We start from the raw sequence: 12,940 nt of genomic DNA, 5'->3' as shown, positions 1-12,940 counted from the left end.
GCAGAAATAATTAGAAGTAGATGTACTCTGAGTGACTTGACTTTAATGCAGCAAGTTCAACTGTATTCCATAAATCCACTAGTCAGAGCTTAGTCATCATAATCAACATAGTACAGAGAGACTATGAATAAAACTGCTAATGCACTGAAGGAACTCCACTATCAAACTGGATGAGGTCAGTGCTGCATCTTCCTTAAGCTGCCTAGATGGTGGTGCTGCTTGCATATACAGCAGGTGCAGCCCTCAGGATTGCTGCAGATGGATGAGGCTGTCACATGGTTTACTGCCAACCTCGGGATGTGTTTTGCCTGGTGTGGTAATGTACGACACCGCAAATTAATAGATTTCCTGAGACAGCGAAAACGTCTGTCCACAAATCAGCATTGATTTATAAGGAATTTCTGGTACAAAAGTTAGCTTGTCTTTTTCTTTCATGATATCCTGCAACTCATGGATGAAGGATAACAGGTAGATTCCACATTTCTAGATTTCCAGAAAGCATTTGATACAGTGTTCGACTATACAGTTGAACATTGCTGTTAATGATAGTCTGAGCATATGGAATAGATTCTCAGATGTGTGAGGAGCTTGATGACTTCTTAAGTATTGGGAGCTTGAATTAATTCTCACTGTTGATGAAGGGAGGGGAGTAGATGTACTAGTGCAACACAGTGAACAGCAAAACAGGATATATTTAGCAACAGTAACATAAGGCTTTCAGATCAGTGTGTGACTTGGAAGTGGAGTGAAAAAGAACATGTCTGTTTAGTGTCTTCAACATGTTGGGTTTTGTACCTAAAAACAGCACTTGCAGGAAGTGTTACTCTTGTGCTCTCATCCCAGGAAATCTACTGCAGAAAGTCATTTTCTGTTAGTGAAAGCGTATGGATAACATGCCCTGTCAGAAACAATTACAGAGATTGGTTTTGACAATTCAAACACAACAATTTTGAAGTGAGTGAGAAAACACATCCTGATCAGTGTGGTGTACCACGAGCTGCTGCAATTGGGTCAGACAGTGAATGCCGAATACTACAAAGCACAATAACTCAATTTGAATCATACTCTTAAAGACAAATGCCCACAATATACTCAGAGACATGGCAATGCCAAACGACGTCACAAATGGAGTCAAGGAAACATCAAAGGGACTTCGATGGAATGTCTTATCCCACCCGCCATATTGATCAGACATCACCCCTTCCAATCACCACTTGTTTTGATCCAGGCAGCTGGCTTTCTGAACAGCACTTCAGATCTCTTAACAATCTTGAAACTGGCTCCACAGGTGGACCACCTCAAAAGAATCTGAATTTTTAATTCTGGAATTCATCTGTTGCCCAAAAAGTGGGAAAAGATTGTAGCTGCTGAAAGACACCGCTTTCAGTAAATTACCTTATACCATTCTATTAAAATAAACATGTGTTTTCTATTCAACAAGCAGCAAGAATTAACTCAAGTACCCGATGGTAGTACCTAGTACACTGTCCAGGATCCAGGATGGTGAATGTTCTTTAGGGACAAGAGTATTGTCAGGAATGCCCCAGAGAAGTGTAACAAAACCACTCAGCCTCTACACACATCAATGATCTGAAGGATAGGGTGAGTGGCAACCTACAATTGTTTGCTGATGATGCTGTAGTGTACAGGAAAGTGTCCTAATTGAGTGAGTATAAGAGGATACATGACGACTTAGACAATATTATTATTTGGTGTTATGAATGGCATCTTGTTCTAAATGTGGAAAGATGTAAGTTAATGGAGATGAATAGGAGAAAAAATCCTGTAATGTTCAAATATAGTATTAGAGTGTGCTGCTTGACACAACCACATTGATTAAATATTTAGGCACAACACTACAAAGCAATATGAAATGGAAAAGTCATTTATGGTTGGTAGTATGGAATGTGAATGGATGACTTTGGTTTACTGGAAGAATTCTAGAAATGTGTAATTCATTCATTCATAAAGGAGACTGTGTATAGAACACTAGTATGACCATTCTTCAGTTTCTCAGGAAAGGGGATGATTAGTAGTGTTACAACGTGCCCTCCACCATACACCATATGGTGGCTTGCAGAGTATGTATGTAGATGTAGGAAATAAATAGGAATGTGCTTCTTGTGTGCTGGCACAGGGTAATTTGACAGCTAAACACTGTGTTGGCAATGGTTGACATGTTTCAGACTATTTCTATAAGTTGCAGCAATACTGGGCCACCTGTCAGAAATATATCACAGCTTTAGTTACTGCTACAATTTCCATGAAATCTTGACATCACTGCATTTTCTGAATCATGGTGTATGATTGTTTTGTCCTCACTCAATGGGCAGTGATGGAATCATATACGATATGTGGAAAGATGCCTTCCCACTGTCCATGAAAGGGTTAAGTATAGATTTATTTATTGTGCTGTGAATGATTTTTTGCACAGTTCTTTGTCAGGCTACGAGGGGCAGTCTTATAGTGCCGCCATGCACTAATAATGAAGGTACACAGCTTTATATGTATTTTGTTCCATTGTGAAATTTAACTCAGAATGTTTGTGTATTTGTTAAAATACCACACTTTACTTATTGTTTAGTGTTGCCGTATTTTTTTCAGTCATTTATTTACATATATCTTAGAATGGAGGCATTGGTATTGGTGGAAAATCGGTAAAATTATAGAAAATGGCAATGACAGATGGGTATGCTACAGCTAATGTCATACCACCATTATTTTATAACAACTCTGCAACATACTGTAACGTCGGGGTGTCTTACATTGTAAATTATATCACCATTTTGCAGAATATGTAACTTTTGAAATTATGGTAGTTATGGTAATATTTACCACCATTTTTAAGTAGGATAACTGTGCTGCTGATGTTCGTCTCAGTATGGTGAACTGACCTAGTATGATGGAGATCTAGTAATAAAGGGAGGACGGGAAGTGTGAGAAGCCGGATTCTTATTGACCCAGGTGGGAAGTGGGCATAACCTCAGCATGTGATTGTGGTGGTTGTTGTTGTTGTTGTTGTCTTCAGTCCAGAGACTGGTTTGATGCAGCTCTCCATGCTACTCTTCATCTCTGAATAACTACTACAACTTACACCCTTCTGAATCTGCTTAGTGTATTCATCTCTTGGTCTCCTCCTATGATTTTTTACCCTTCACACTTCCCTCCAGTACTAAATTGGTGATCCCTCAACGCCTCAGAATGTGTCCTACCAACCGATCCCTTCTTCTTGTCAAGTTATGCCACAAATTCTTCCCCAATTCTATTCGTTACCTCTTCATTACTTACCCATCTAATCTTTAGCATTCTTCTGTAGCATCTCATTTCAAAAGCTTCTATTCTCTTCTTGTCTAAACTGCTTATCATCCATTTCTCACTTTCATACATGGCTACACTCCATACAAAGACTTTCAGAAAAGACTTCCTGACACTTAAATCTATACTCTATGTTAACAAATTTCTCTTCGCCAGAAACACTTTCCTTGCTATTTCCAGTTTACATTTTAATATCCTCTCTACTCCAACCAACATCAGTTATTTTGCTTCCCAAATAACAAAACTCACTTTCTACTTTAAGTGTCTCATTTCCTATTCTAATACCCTCAGCATCACCTGATTTAATTCAACCACATTCCATTATCCTCATTTTGCTTTTGTTGATGTTCATCTTATGTCCTCCTTTCAAAACACTGTCCATTCCATTCAGCTGCTCTTCCAGGTCCTTTGCTGTCTCTGACAGAATTACAGTGTCATTGGCAAATCTCAAAATTTTTATTTCTTCTCTATGGATTTTAATTCCTACTCCAATTTTTTCTTATGTTTCTTTTACTGCTTGCTCAATATACAGATTGAGTAACATTGGGGATGGGCTACTACCCTGCCTCACACCCTTCAAAACCACTGCTTCCCTTTCATGCCCTTCTAATTTTATAGCTGCCATCTGGATTTTGTACAGATTGTAAATAGCCTGTATTTTACCTCTGCCACCTTCAGAATTTGAGGGTATTCCAGTCGACATTATCAAAAGCTTTCTCTAAATCTACAAATGCTAGAATGCAGGTTTGCCTTTCCTTAACCTATCTTCTAAGATAAGTTGTAGGGTCAGTATTGCCTCGTGTGTTCCAACATTTCTACGGAATTCACCTCAACATGTATCAGCCTCATTTTTCCACCAAGTTTACACATGACCTCGCCGCATGCTAGGTGGGTGTCGGGAGGGGGACCGAAGTCTTTTTATCAGTGACATGGGGATAATGTCATAATCTGGGGTGGAACCAGCACTGATATTGTGCAGTTGCCTAGCCACCAAATTCAGGAAAACTAAGTGATGTGAACATTTATGAAGGTGAGGCGACCACTAATGAAAAACCTCCATGTACAACAGTTACCCAAGATGACAGAAACATTCACATCATCATTAACGTCTAACCAGTTAGGGCTCTAATTGACTTGGATTTTCTTTTTCTGTAAGGTCAAATGCTTATCATCGCAACTAAAGAAGAATATGTTCCATGATATGAAATTGATTTTGCTGAAGTTCTCAAACAGACAATAGGTGCAGCTGACAGGAACATGTAATGCAAGAGTATCTGTTAATGACAGAACACTATAAGGGCATTATTTGTGTTGTTGCCCCAGATGACAATTAGATGGAATATTTGTCAGGATTTCTAAGCAGTGGGTCCTTGAGGTACGGCAATATGCGAACACCGAGAAGTAAGTTTAAACAGTCTTATTAACAAAGGCTGATTATAAAACACACACGCTACATGCACCCATCATCACTGTGTGTGACGACATAATTATGGTTGTATCAAAAGGCTCCATGGTGAGCTAACGAAAGACACACATTCGAGCCCGAGGCCATGTTAGTTAATACAGCACTTACTCCCTGCATCACACTGCAGCCAGACGCACGTGTACTGACCAAGCAAATTGTCATAACTGATAGGTCAGCTAGCAAGCACGTGTTACGTACTGTAAGGCTGTGTGCAACCCATAGACCCTTACAACACGCACTTTTGAATTTGTCATTTTAACAGAATCAAACAACAGAAACTCCAGGTTAGAATATTAACAATATTGGACCATTCTGGCCAGAGCTACCAGTGGTAGCATGCATGAAATGTGCTTGCTTGCATGCATTAGTGTGAGTTTTCTTTGTTGAACAAGGCTTTGGTCGAAAGCTTTAATGTATAACAGTGTCTGTGCCTGTCTGCAACTAAATATGTTATCTTCATGGTGAATATCATTTTAACAGAAAGCAGTTTTGGTGTCACTCTCAGATGAGTCTCTTCGAGTACCACAAGGACTCGCAGATTGTGGAAGATGAGTTGCTGTTCAATGAAGCCATACCAATATGTACACATAACAAAGATTGCTTTGGACATTTGTTTGCTATTGAAGATGTTATACCGCCATTGTCAACGAGAATAGCTTCAGTCATTTGTTACAGTTAAGATGTCAAGCGTATGTTGAGTGCAAAAATCTGCTCAGGCTTACAGAAGAAATATAACATCAGTGGTGATCATTATCATTGTGGTTGGTCAAGAACTTTGGATCACTAATTATGAGCAGCCACAACCCATCCTGAAGTGTGTCCTTGTAGTAACAGCTGAACCTTCACATTCTGACAACTGAACAAAACCATGAAGAAAGATTGTCATACATTAATGATACTCTACATAATCTATCTCTGTTCTAAACATTTTACAAGGTAAACACGTTTGAAGATTTGATCATTGGGGCTCAGTTCAAGTGGGACTCATCAGTTCTACTTCAGTCAATGAGAGCCATCCTTGGATTTACCGGATTACATTTCAGAAAGGTAACATTCGTCTGTACAAGGTGAGAACTTCTATTGCTTGTCTTCATACTTGCCAAACCTTACCTTGGCCAGCAAGGCCACCGGTTCTCTTCCCAGTTCTGATCATTTGGAGCATCATGGGCAGGGCCCTCCAACCAGCTAGGATTTTGATGATTTAACTCGCCAGTTGGGCAGAATTTGCCATGGTATCACTCAGGACATCCAAGAACTATCAATACCAAGCTGAACAATTGAAAATTCCTGGCAGATTAAAACTGTGTGCCCGACCGAGACTCGAACTCGGGACCTTTGCCTTTCACGGGCAAGTGCTGTACCATCTGAGCTACTGAAGCACGACTCGTCCAAGTCACTGGGAGAGGCTTTATAATCCGGAGCTGATTCCCATGAAGGGAGGGTCGATGGCGATACCAAGGAGACAACACCTCCTGACGGATGGGAACACAGAGGTCATTGCAATGAATATTGGAACTAGTGGGTTGAGGTATGAGGACTGCAGCCTTGGTAGTAGTGCCAGCAGCCTCGTTTCCTGGCAGACCGACATGAGCAGGAACCCACATAAACAGCACAGTGGCTCCATCAAGAATGAGCAAGTGACAATTTTTCTGGACCCGTTGCACTAAAGGACAGGCAGTGTACAGCAGACAGATACTTTGAAGGGCGCTGAGAGAGTGAGTAGAGGATGCAATAGAAAAGCTTGTGTTGCTGGATTTACTCTGTGGTCTGATATAGGGCAAAGAGCGCGGCTGTAAGTACTGAGCAATGTGCCAAAAGCTGATACTGAAAAATGTCGCCACTGATGAAGGCACACCTGACCTCACAGTCAGTCCGAGAGCCATCAGTGTACACAAAGGTACTATTTTGAAGTTCCATGCAAAGGTCATGAAACTGAATGCAATAGAGTGAGGCTGGAGTAGTATCTTTAGGAAGTGAATGAAGGCCAAGGTGAACACAGGCTGCCGCACGAAGCCAAAATGGTGAAGGGTTCACACCCACTGGCAAAGTTGCAGGTAATATGAAGTTAAGTCGCTGAAGCAAGTGCCAAAAGCTGACTCTAGGTGGTAACAGAGAAGGGACATATCCCATACAGGCAATTAAAGGGCTTATCGAAGAATGAGGCATAGCATGGGTGGCCACGCATGGCAGACAGACGGCATGCATACCTGCTGAGGAGAAAAGTCATGGTGGTAGGACAGAGGCAGTTCAGCAGCTTTGGCATACAGACTCTCAACTGGGCTAGTGTCAAAAGCGCCAGTGAGCAAATGGATGGCATGGTGGTGGGTAGTGTTGATACGGCATAAGAGGGCTGGACATGCAGACGCATAAACCAAGCATCTATAGTCTAGTTTTGAACAGACAAGGGACCAGTACAAACGGATGAGGGTGGTTTGATGTGCACCCCAGAAAGTACCATTGAGGACATGTAGGACATTGAGAGACCTCTTACAGTGGGCTGCCAGGTAAGACACATGGGAGGACCAAGAGTGTTTCATATCAAGCACGAGCCCCAGGAATTTTGTAGTTTCAACGAATGGAAGAGCAACAGGCCCAAGATGCAAAAATGGTGGAGACACCAACTGCACCGCCAGAAATTCATGCAAACAGTTTTGTCAGTGGAAAAACGAAAGCCATTGTTGATGCACCATGAGCAGATGATCAAGACATCACTGAAGATGCTGCACAATGAGGCAGGTCCATGGAGGATAGACCTAGTGATCAAGCAGGCCAAGCCAGCACATCAACACACTGTAGAGCACATTTGGTTACAGCGACACATGGACAAACGTTATCCTGTTGGAAAACACACCCTGGAATGCTGTTCACAAATGGCACTACAATGGGCCGAATCACCAGACTTGACATACAAATTTGCAGTCAGGGTGCATGGGATAACCATTAGTGCACTCCTACTGTCATACAAAATGACAACCCAGATCACAACCCCCAGGTGTAGGTCCAGTATGTCTAGCACACATACAGGTTGGTTGCAGGCCCTCAGCTGGCAGCCTCCTAACAACACACTGCTGTCACTGGCACCAAGGCAGCACCATCTTTCATCAGAAAATACAACGGATCTCCACCCTGTCCCCCAGTGAGCGCTATGGACATGGAGACAGGCTATTGCCAAATTGGGGTCGACGAGGCTGACTGTAGCATGTACATGTGGTTCTTATAGACATGTATTAACAATACTTCATTTTATTTTCAACTTTAGTATTTTAGGATGATGGTGACTAAAGTATGCACTGAAAATTTTTATTGAAGTTCTGTGTTAACTCTTCTGTTTGGCAAATGCCTCTTACTCAGGTAGCAGTTTTCACATCAGCCAATAAATTGTAGAATTTAGCAGGGTTCAAAAGGGCTTCTCAATTTCTACTTATTGTGAGGAAATCAATATTTACTTGAACAATGTATTGCAGTTTATTTAAAGAACCTGAAAATTTCCCGATGGTGATCAGTAAACTGTAGTAATAACTAGGTTGAACCTAATAATGTTTATTGCTGCAGTATCCTACTTTTTTTCTACATTTGTTACATTTAGTCAGGTGAGGCAATGAAATTATGTTTTCTTTTATGTAAACAGCCACCCCCTACTGCTTTCTGTTATTTCTGCAAGAATAGGAAGACTAATTTCTTAAAGTATGTTGAACTAATTCAGGTGTTAGCCAGTGCTGATAAATGCATAATACCGAGATATGCTCGAGTTCACTTGTTAATATTGCACTAATTTGATCAATCTTATAATGCAGGGCTCGTACATTATTGTGAAAATTTTTTAGATAGGGTTTACTCACAATTGGTACTCAAGTGTCGCATTTACAGCACCACATATGTTTGTGTTAAATTCTGAAGTTTAATGGCGTGAAATAGGAGCTGTACAGAAGAAATAAGGAGTACATCTGTGAGAAAGAAAATGTTTTAAGGGGGACAGCTGGAAGAATTCCCATGAAGCTGAGGAAAACATTTGCCAAGTTATTTTTGGAGTACGATGTTATGCAGCTGTGAATTGTGGACAGTTAAAAAGAAAAAGATAAAGGATATTAAGAAAATTTTGTAATGTAATCATGGAAAAGACTGCTTAAGGTGAAGCAGATGGACAGATTTAAGTATGAAATAATATATAGGTGAAGAAAGAAGATTATTAGAAATAATCATAAACAGAAAAAAAGCTTGCCCGAGACACTTACTGTGTAGGAATTGTTAGCAACAAATAATTTTAGAGGGAAAGTGGAAGGAATGAGGAGGTAGAAAGAGCAACTGAGTGAAGGACAACATTAAAAATGGATGAAGGAATATGTTCAGAACAGGATGAAGTGGAGAACCTCCAGTCAAAACATCTCTTAAGGCACTGAAGAAGAAGAATTATTTGCAGGCTATATACTGGAAAAAGTGTCTTGTTCATCTTCATGGATTGTGAATAAGCACCTTAATATTTTGAATGTGATGTTTAGAACAAAGTAAAAGTTTAGACTAATTCAGTGGAAGAGCAAATACAATTTATTCGAAGGAAAAAATAAAATGTGTTCACTGCTATTAACACCATCCAAACTGTTCATTTTTTACTTTTAACAACTGTGCTTGCAATTGTGACGACTGTGGCTAGTTGTCATTTGGCTTACACAATAGCTGCACCCCTAGCAAATACTTCTTACAACAGTATGTTAATTACCATTTATTATGAAGAGAGGGCAGCACGATCTAACTCTTCTCAAGACAAAGAGATTTACAAGAATTTGGCTATTTTATTAATACTCTTCAATAAGAAATCCCTACCCCTAATGCATACTCTAGGTGTAAGTTTTGTATTGATATGTAGTGACGTTCCGGTAGAATGTAAATAATCTAGGAGTAAAGGATACCCCCTCACCAAACAGCAGAAATGTTGAGTCAACAACAGGCACACACAAAAGATAGAGAGAACTTGCTAACTTTTGGATAAATTCTTCGTGCTAGGGAGCAAAAATACACACAGGCACACACATGTTAACTTCCATATGTGTGGTTCATAAAATCTGGTGGAGGGAAAGATTCGGATGGCCCAGGTTGTGAAGCAGCCATAGAAATTTAACATCTTGGGCTCAGCTGCATGTTGTGCCACTGCGTGGTCAACTTTGTTGTTGGCCACAGTTTGCTAGTGGCTTCATTCTGATGGACAGTTGGTTGGTTGTCATATCAACAGAAAAACGGTATAGTGACAACAGCTGAGTAAGTACATGGCACAACTGCTTTCACATGTGGTCCTGCACCTAACAGTGTGGGGTAAGCCTGCATCACAACTGGAGTGGCAATTGTCGAGATGGTGAACTGGGCAGGTCTTGCACCTGGGTCATGCATGAGGATATGATTCCTGTTACAAGGAGTTTATTGTGTGAGTGGCGTAGGTATGGAGTATGGACCAGGATGATTTGTAGGTTGGTGGGGGGGGGGGGGGGGGGAGGGGGAGATAAATACCACTTTAAAAAGGGTGGAAATGATCTTGGGTAAGCTGTCTCATTTCCAGATGTGATAGATAATCAGAATGCTGGTGAATTATATGGTTCAGGGTGATACTGTGTGATGAGGTGGGCATTCCTTTGTAACTGATTCTTGGGGGTGGTGGGACAGTTAGGGTTGTCTGAAGGTATGGCATGGGAAATATGCTTAAGTATTAGATTTTTTTGGGGGGGAGGGAGGGGGGAGGGAGGGGGGGAGGGAGGGAATGCCTGTGTGTGGACACCCCCATGAAACCTTCAGCATACTGGGCAAGAGTATTATCACTGTAGATATGATGCCCATGGGTGGCCAGGCTGTGTGGGAGTTATTTTTTTTGTGTGGGATGGATGACAGCTATCAAAATGCAGGTACTATTGGTGGTTAATGGCTGTAGTATGGACAGAGTTGTGGATGGTGTCACCAGAGAGGTGGAGGTCAATGTGCAGGAAGGTGGAATATTAGAATAAGCAGGACCAGATGAAGCAGGTGGGAGAGAAGGTTGTGGAGGACTGAGGATAGGATGTCTTGGACCTGAGTCCAGATTATATGATTAATGGACCTCCATCAGATAAGGTGTCTGGCGTTTTGAAAGGCTAGGAAGGTATTTTAGCATAGGAGGGTGTCATGAGTGTGGCCCCTGTGCCACAAATTTGTTTATATACTTTCCCCTCACAGTAATAGTAATTATAGTAGTAGTAGTAGGGTAGTAGTAGAGTAGTAGTAGTATATAGTTGGTAAGGTGTTCAAGGAATGAGGTAGTGGGTTTGAAGTCTGAAGGACATTGGGTGAGAGTGTATGATAGTGATGAGAGCTTGGGCATCATGGTTGTTTGTGTATACGGAGATGGCATCTACAGTGATGAGTATGGGTCCAGGAGGTAAAGGCGTGTGGTTACTGAAGAGCTGATGAAGGAAGTGGTTAGTATCTTTGATGTGCAATTGGTTGGAGGTGTTTGTCAACAAGAGAGAAATTCTTCTTTCAGTGGGAGCACAATAATCAGCTACAATGGGGTATCCAGGATCATTGGATTTGTAGATTTTGGGGAACATGTGGAAGATGTGTGTCTTGGAGTGTCACTGGGGTAAGGATGGAGATGGATTCATTAGGGTTTGAGATTAGCTACCTAAATTATACATTTAGTGGTATGAAAGTAACTTTAAAATGCTCTGGTAATATGGGTGCATAGTGAACTATTTTCTGCATAGTTTCTTTTCATAATGGTCTTTAAATCACAGACACCCGGAAGGTTCTGCACAGATTACCATTACTAAACCTAACTGTATGAATTTTTCTTTTTCTTCTAAAGAAATTGAAGTGTCACCAAGTTGCTTCTCATATGAAGCACACAAATTGATGCATATCTGAGACCATAGTAGTGTTTTTAATGTATCATCTAATCCTTTCTATATTGAAAAAGGATAAGGTTCTAATAAAGTCTACATGTCTGATAATTTGGTTATTTTTATTGCCACACTTGAGTGAGATGAAAAGTAAGTCTTTTACTGTCACAACTGCCTATGTGGAGAATTTTTTTTCTGTTCCAGATGTAAGCAATATGAGAACATTAGCATCTCAGAATAATGGAAGTGTAAGTAAGTATCTGTCTCAGAAGAAATTTGAAATGCCTTATAACATTGCAGTAACAAAAAGTGTAAGGAGAAAGTATTTACTTATTCATTTATTTTTACAGAAACTGTGACTAATTCGATGTCGTAAGTATGGCTCACTAAGTTTTTGTTTTGCACTATAGTACACTAGTGATTTTTTTAGGTGCAGTTTTGAAAATACTTACTGTTTAAGTGAGGTGGTAACTCATGCATGTATATAAGCATTACTTCTGAAATGGTTTAATTGGGACATGTATACAGAAGTAATCATTTTTATTGTGTTTCATGACAAAATTTGACTGAATTAGTATCCATTTATTAAATATCATGGATCCTTTACAAGCAATTTATTACTTACATTTCTCAGAAATGCACCTCATGCCACATGAATATTTGATATGTACATGTTGGTTAATAATAGATCTAACCATGGGTGGTAGCACAAAAAAATTCAAGAAGCACCTTCAAATTCAATATTTTGAACAAAGTCTGAGAGGGAGTTTAATGCCACAACAATGCAACAGTATAAATAGTATTCAAATAAATACCAGTACATTAAGTCATTTTCACACCACATTTTTACTTTGATGACACACACACACACACACACACACACACACACACACACACACACACACACACACACTTATATATAACAGATATTACCTGCAATTTCAACAATGAAAATAACGAGTGATGTGGAAATTTCATCAATATGTAACAGAACAGTCATATTACACATACAAACAACTCTTACACAATAAAATGTTGTTAACTATAATGCCTATTTGTTCAATAGTTTTAATACTTATATTTAACAGCTTCTCGTATATCAATTTTTTGTTATGTATTCCAAAATTACTTCATAACTTGAAAGAAGAAACAGGAAAATGAATTCAAACAACTGTTTTCTTAGTCTCCTCTCTACATACACCCAGACTAGTGATACTTACGCCAATTCTCTTCTGAAACTGTTGAAGCTTAGTTTCATTTTTCACAAACATGCTTTTCTGACCGAGCGGGGTGGCGCAGTGGT

The sequence above is a fragment of the Schistocerca americana genome, chromosome X, assembly GCF_021461395.2.
Source record: "Schistocerca americana isolate TAMUIC-IGC-003095 chromosome X, iqSchAmer2.1, whole genome shotgun sequence".
Classification (NCBI taxonomy): domain Eukaryota; kingdom Metazoa; phylum Arthropoda; class Insecta; order Orthoptera; family Acrididae; genus Schistocerca; species Schistocerca americana.
This window is presented reverse-complemented; position numbering follows the sequence as displayed.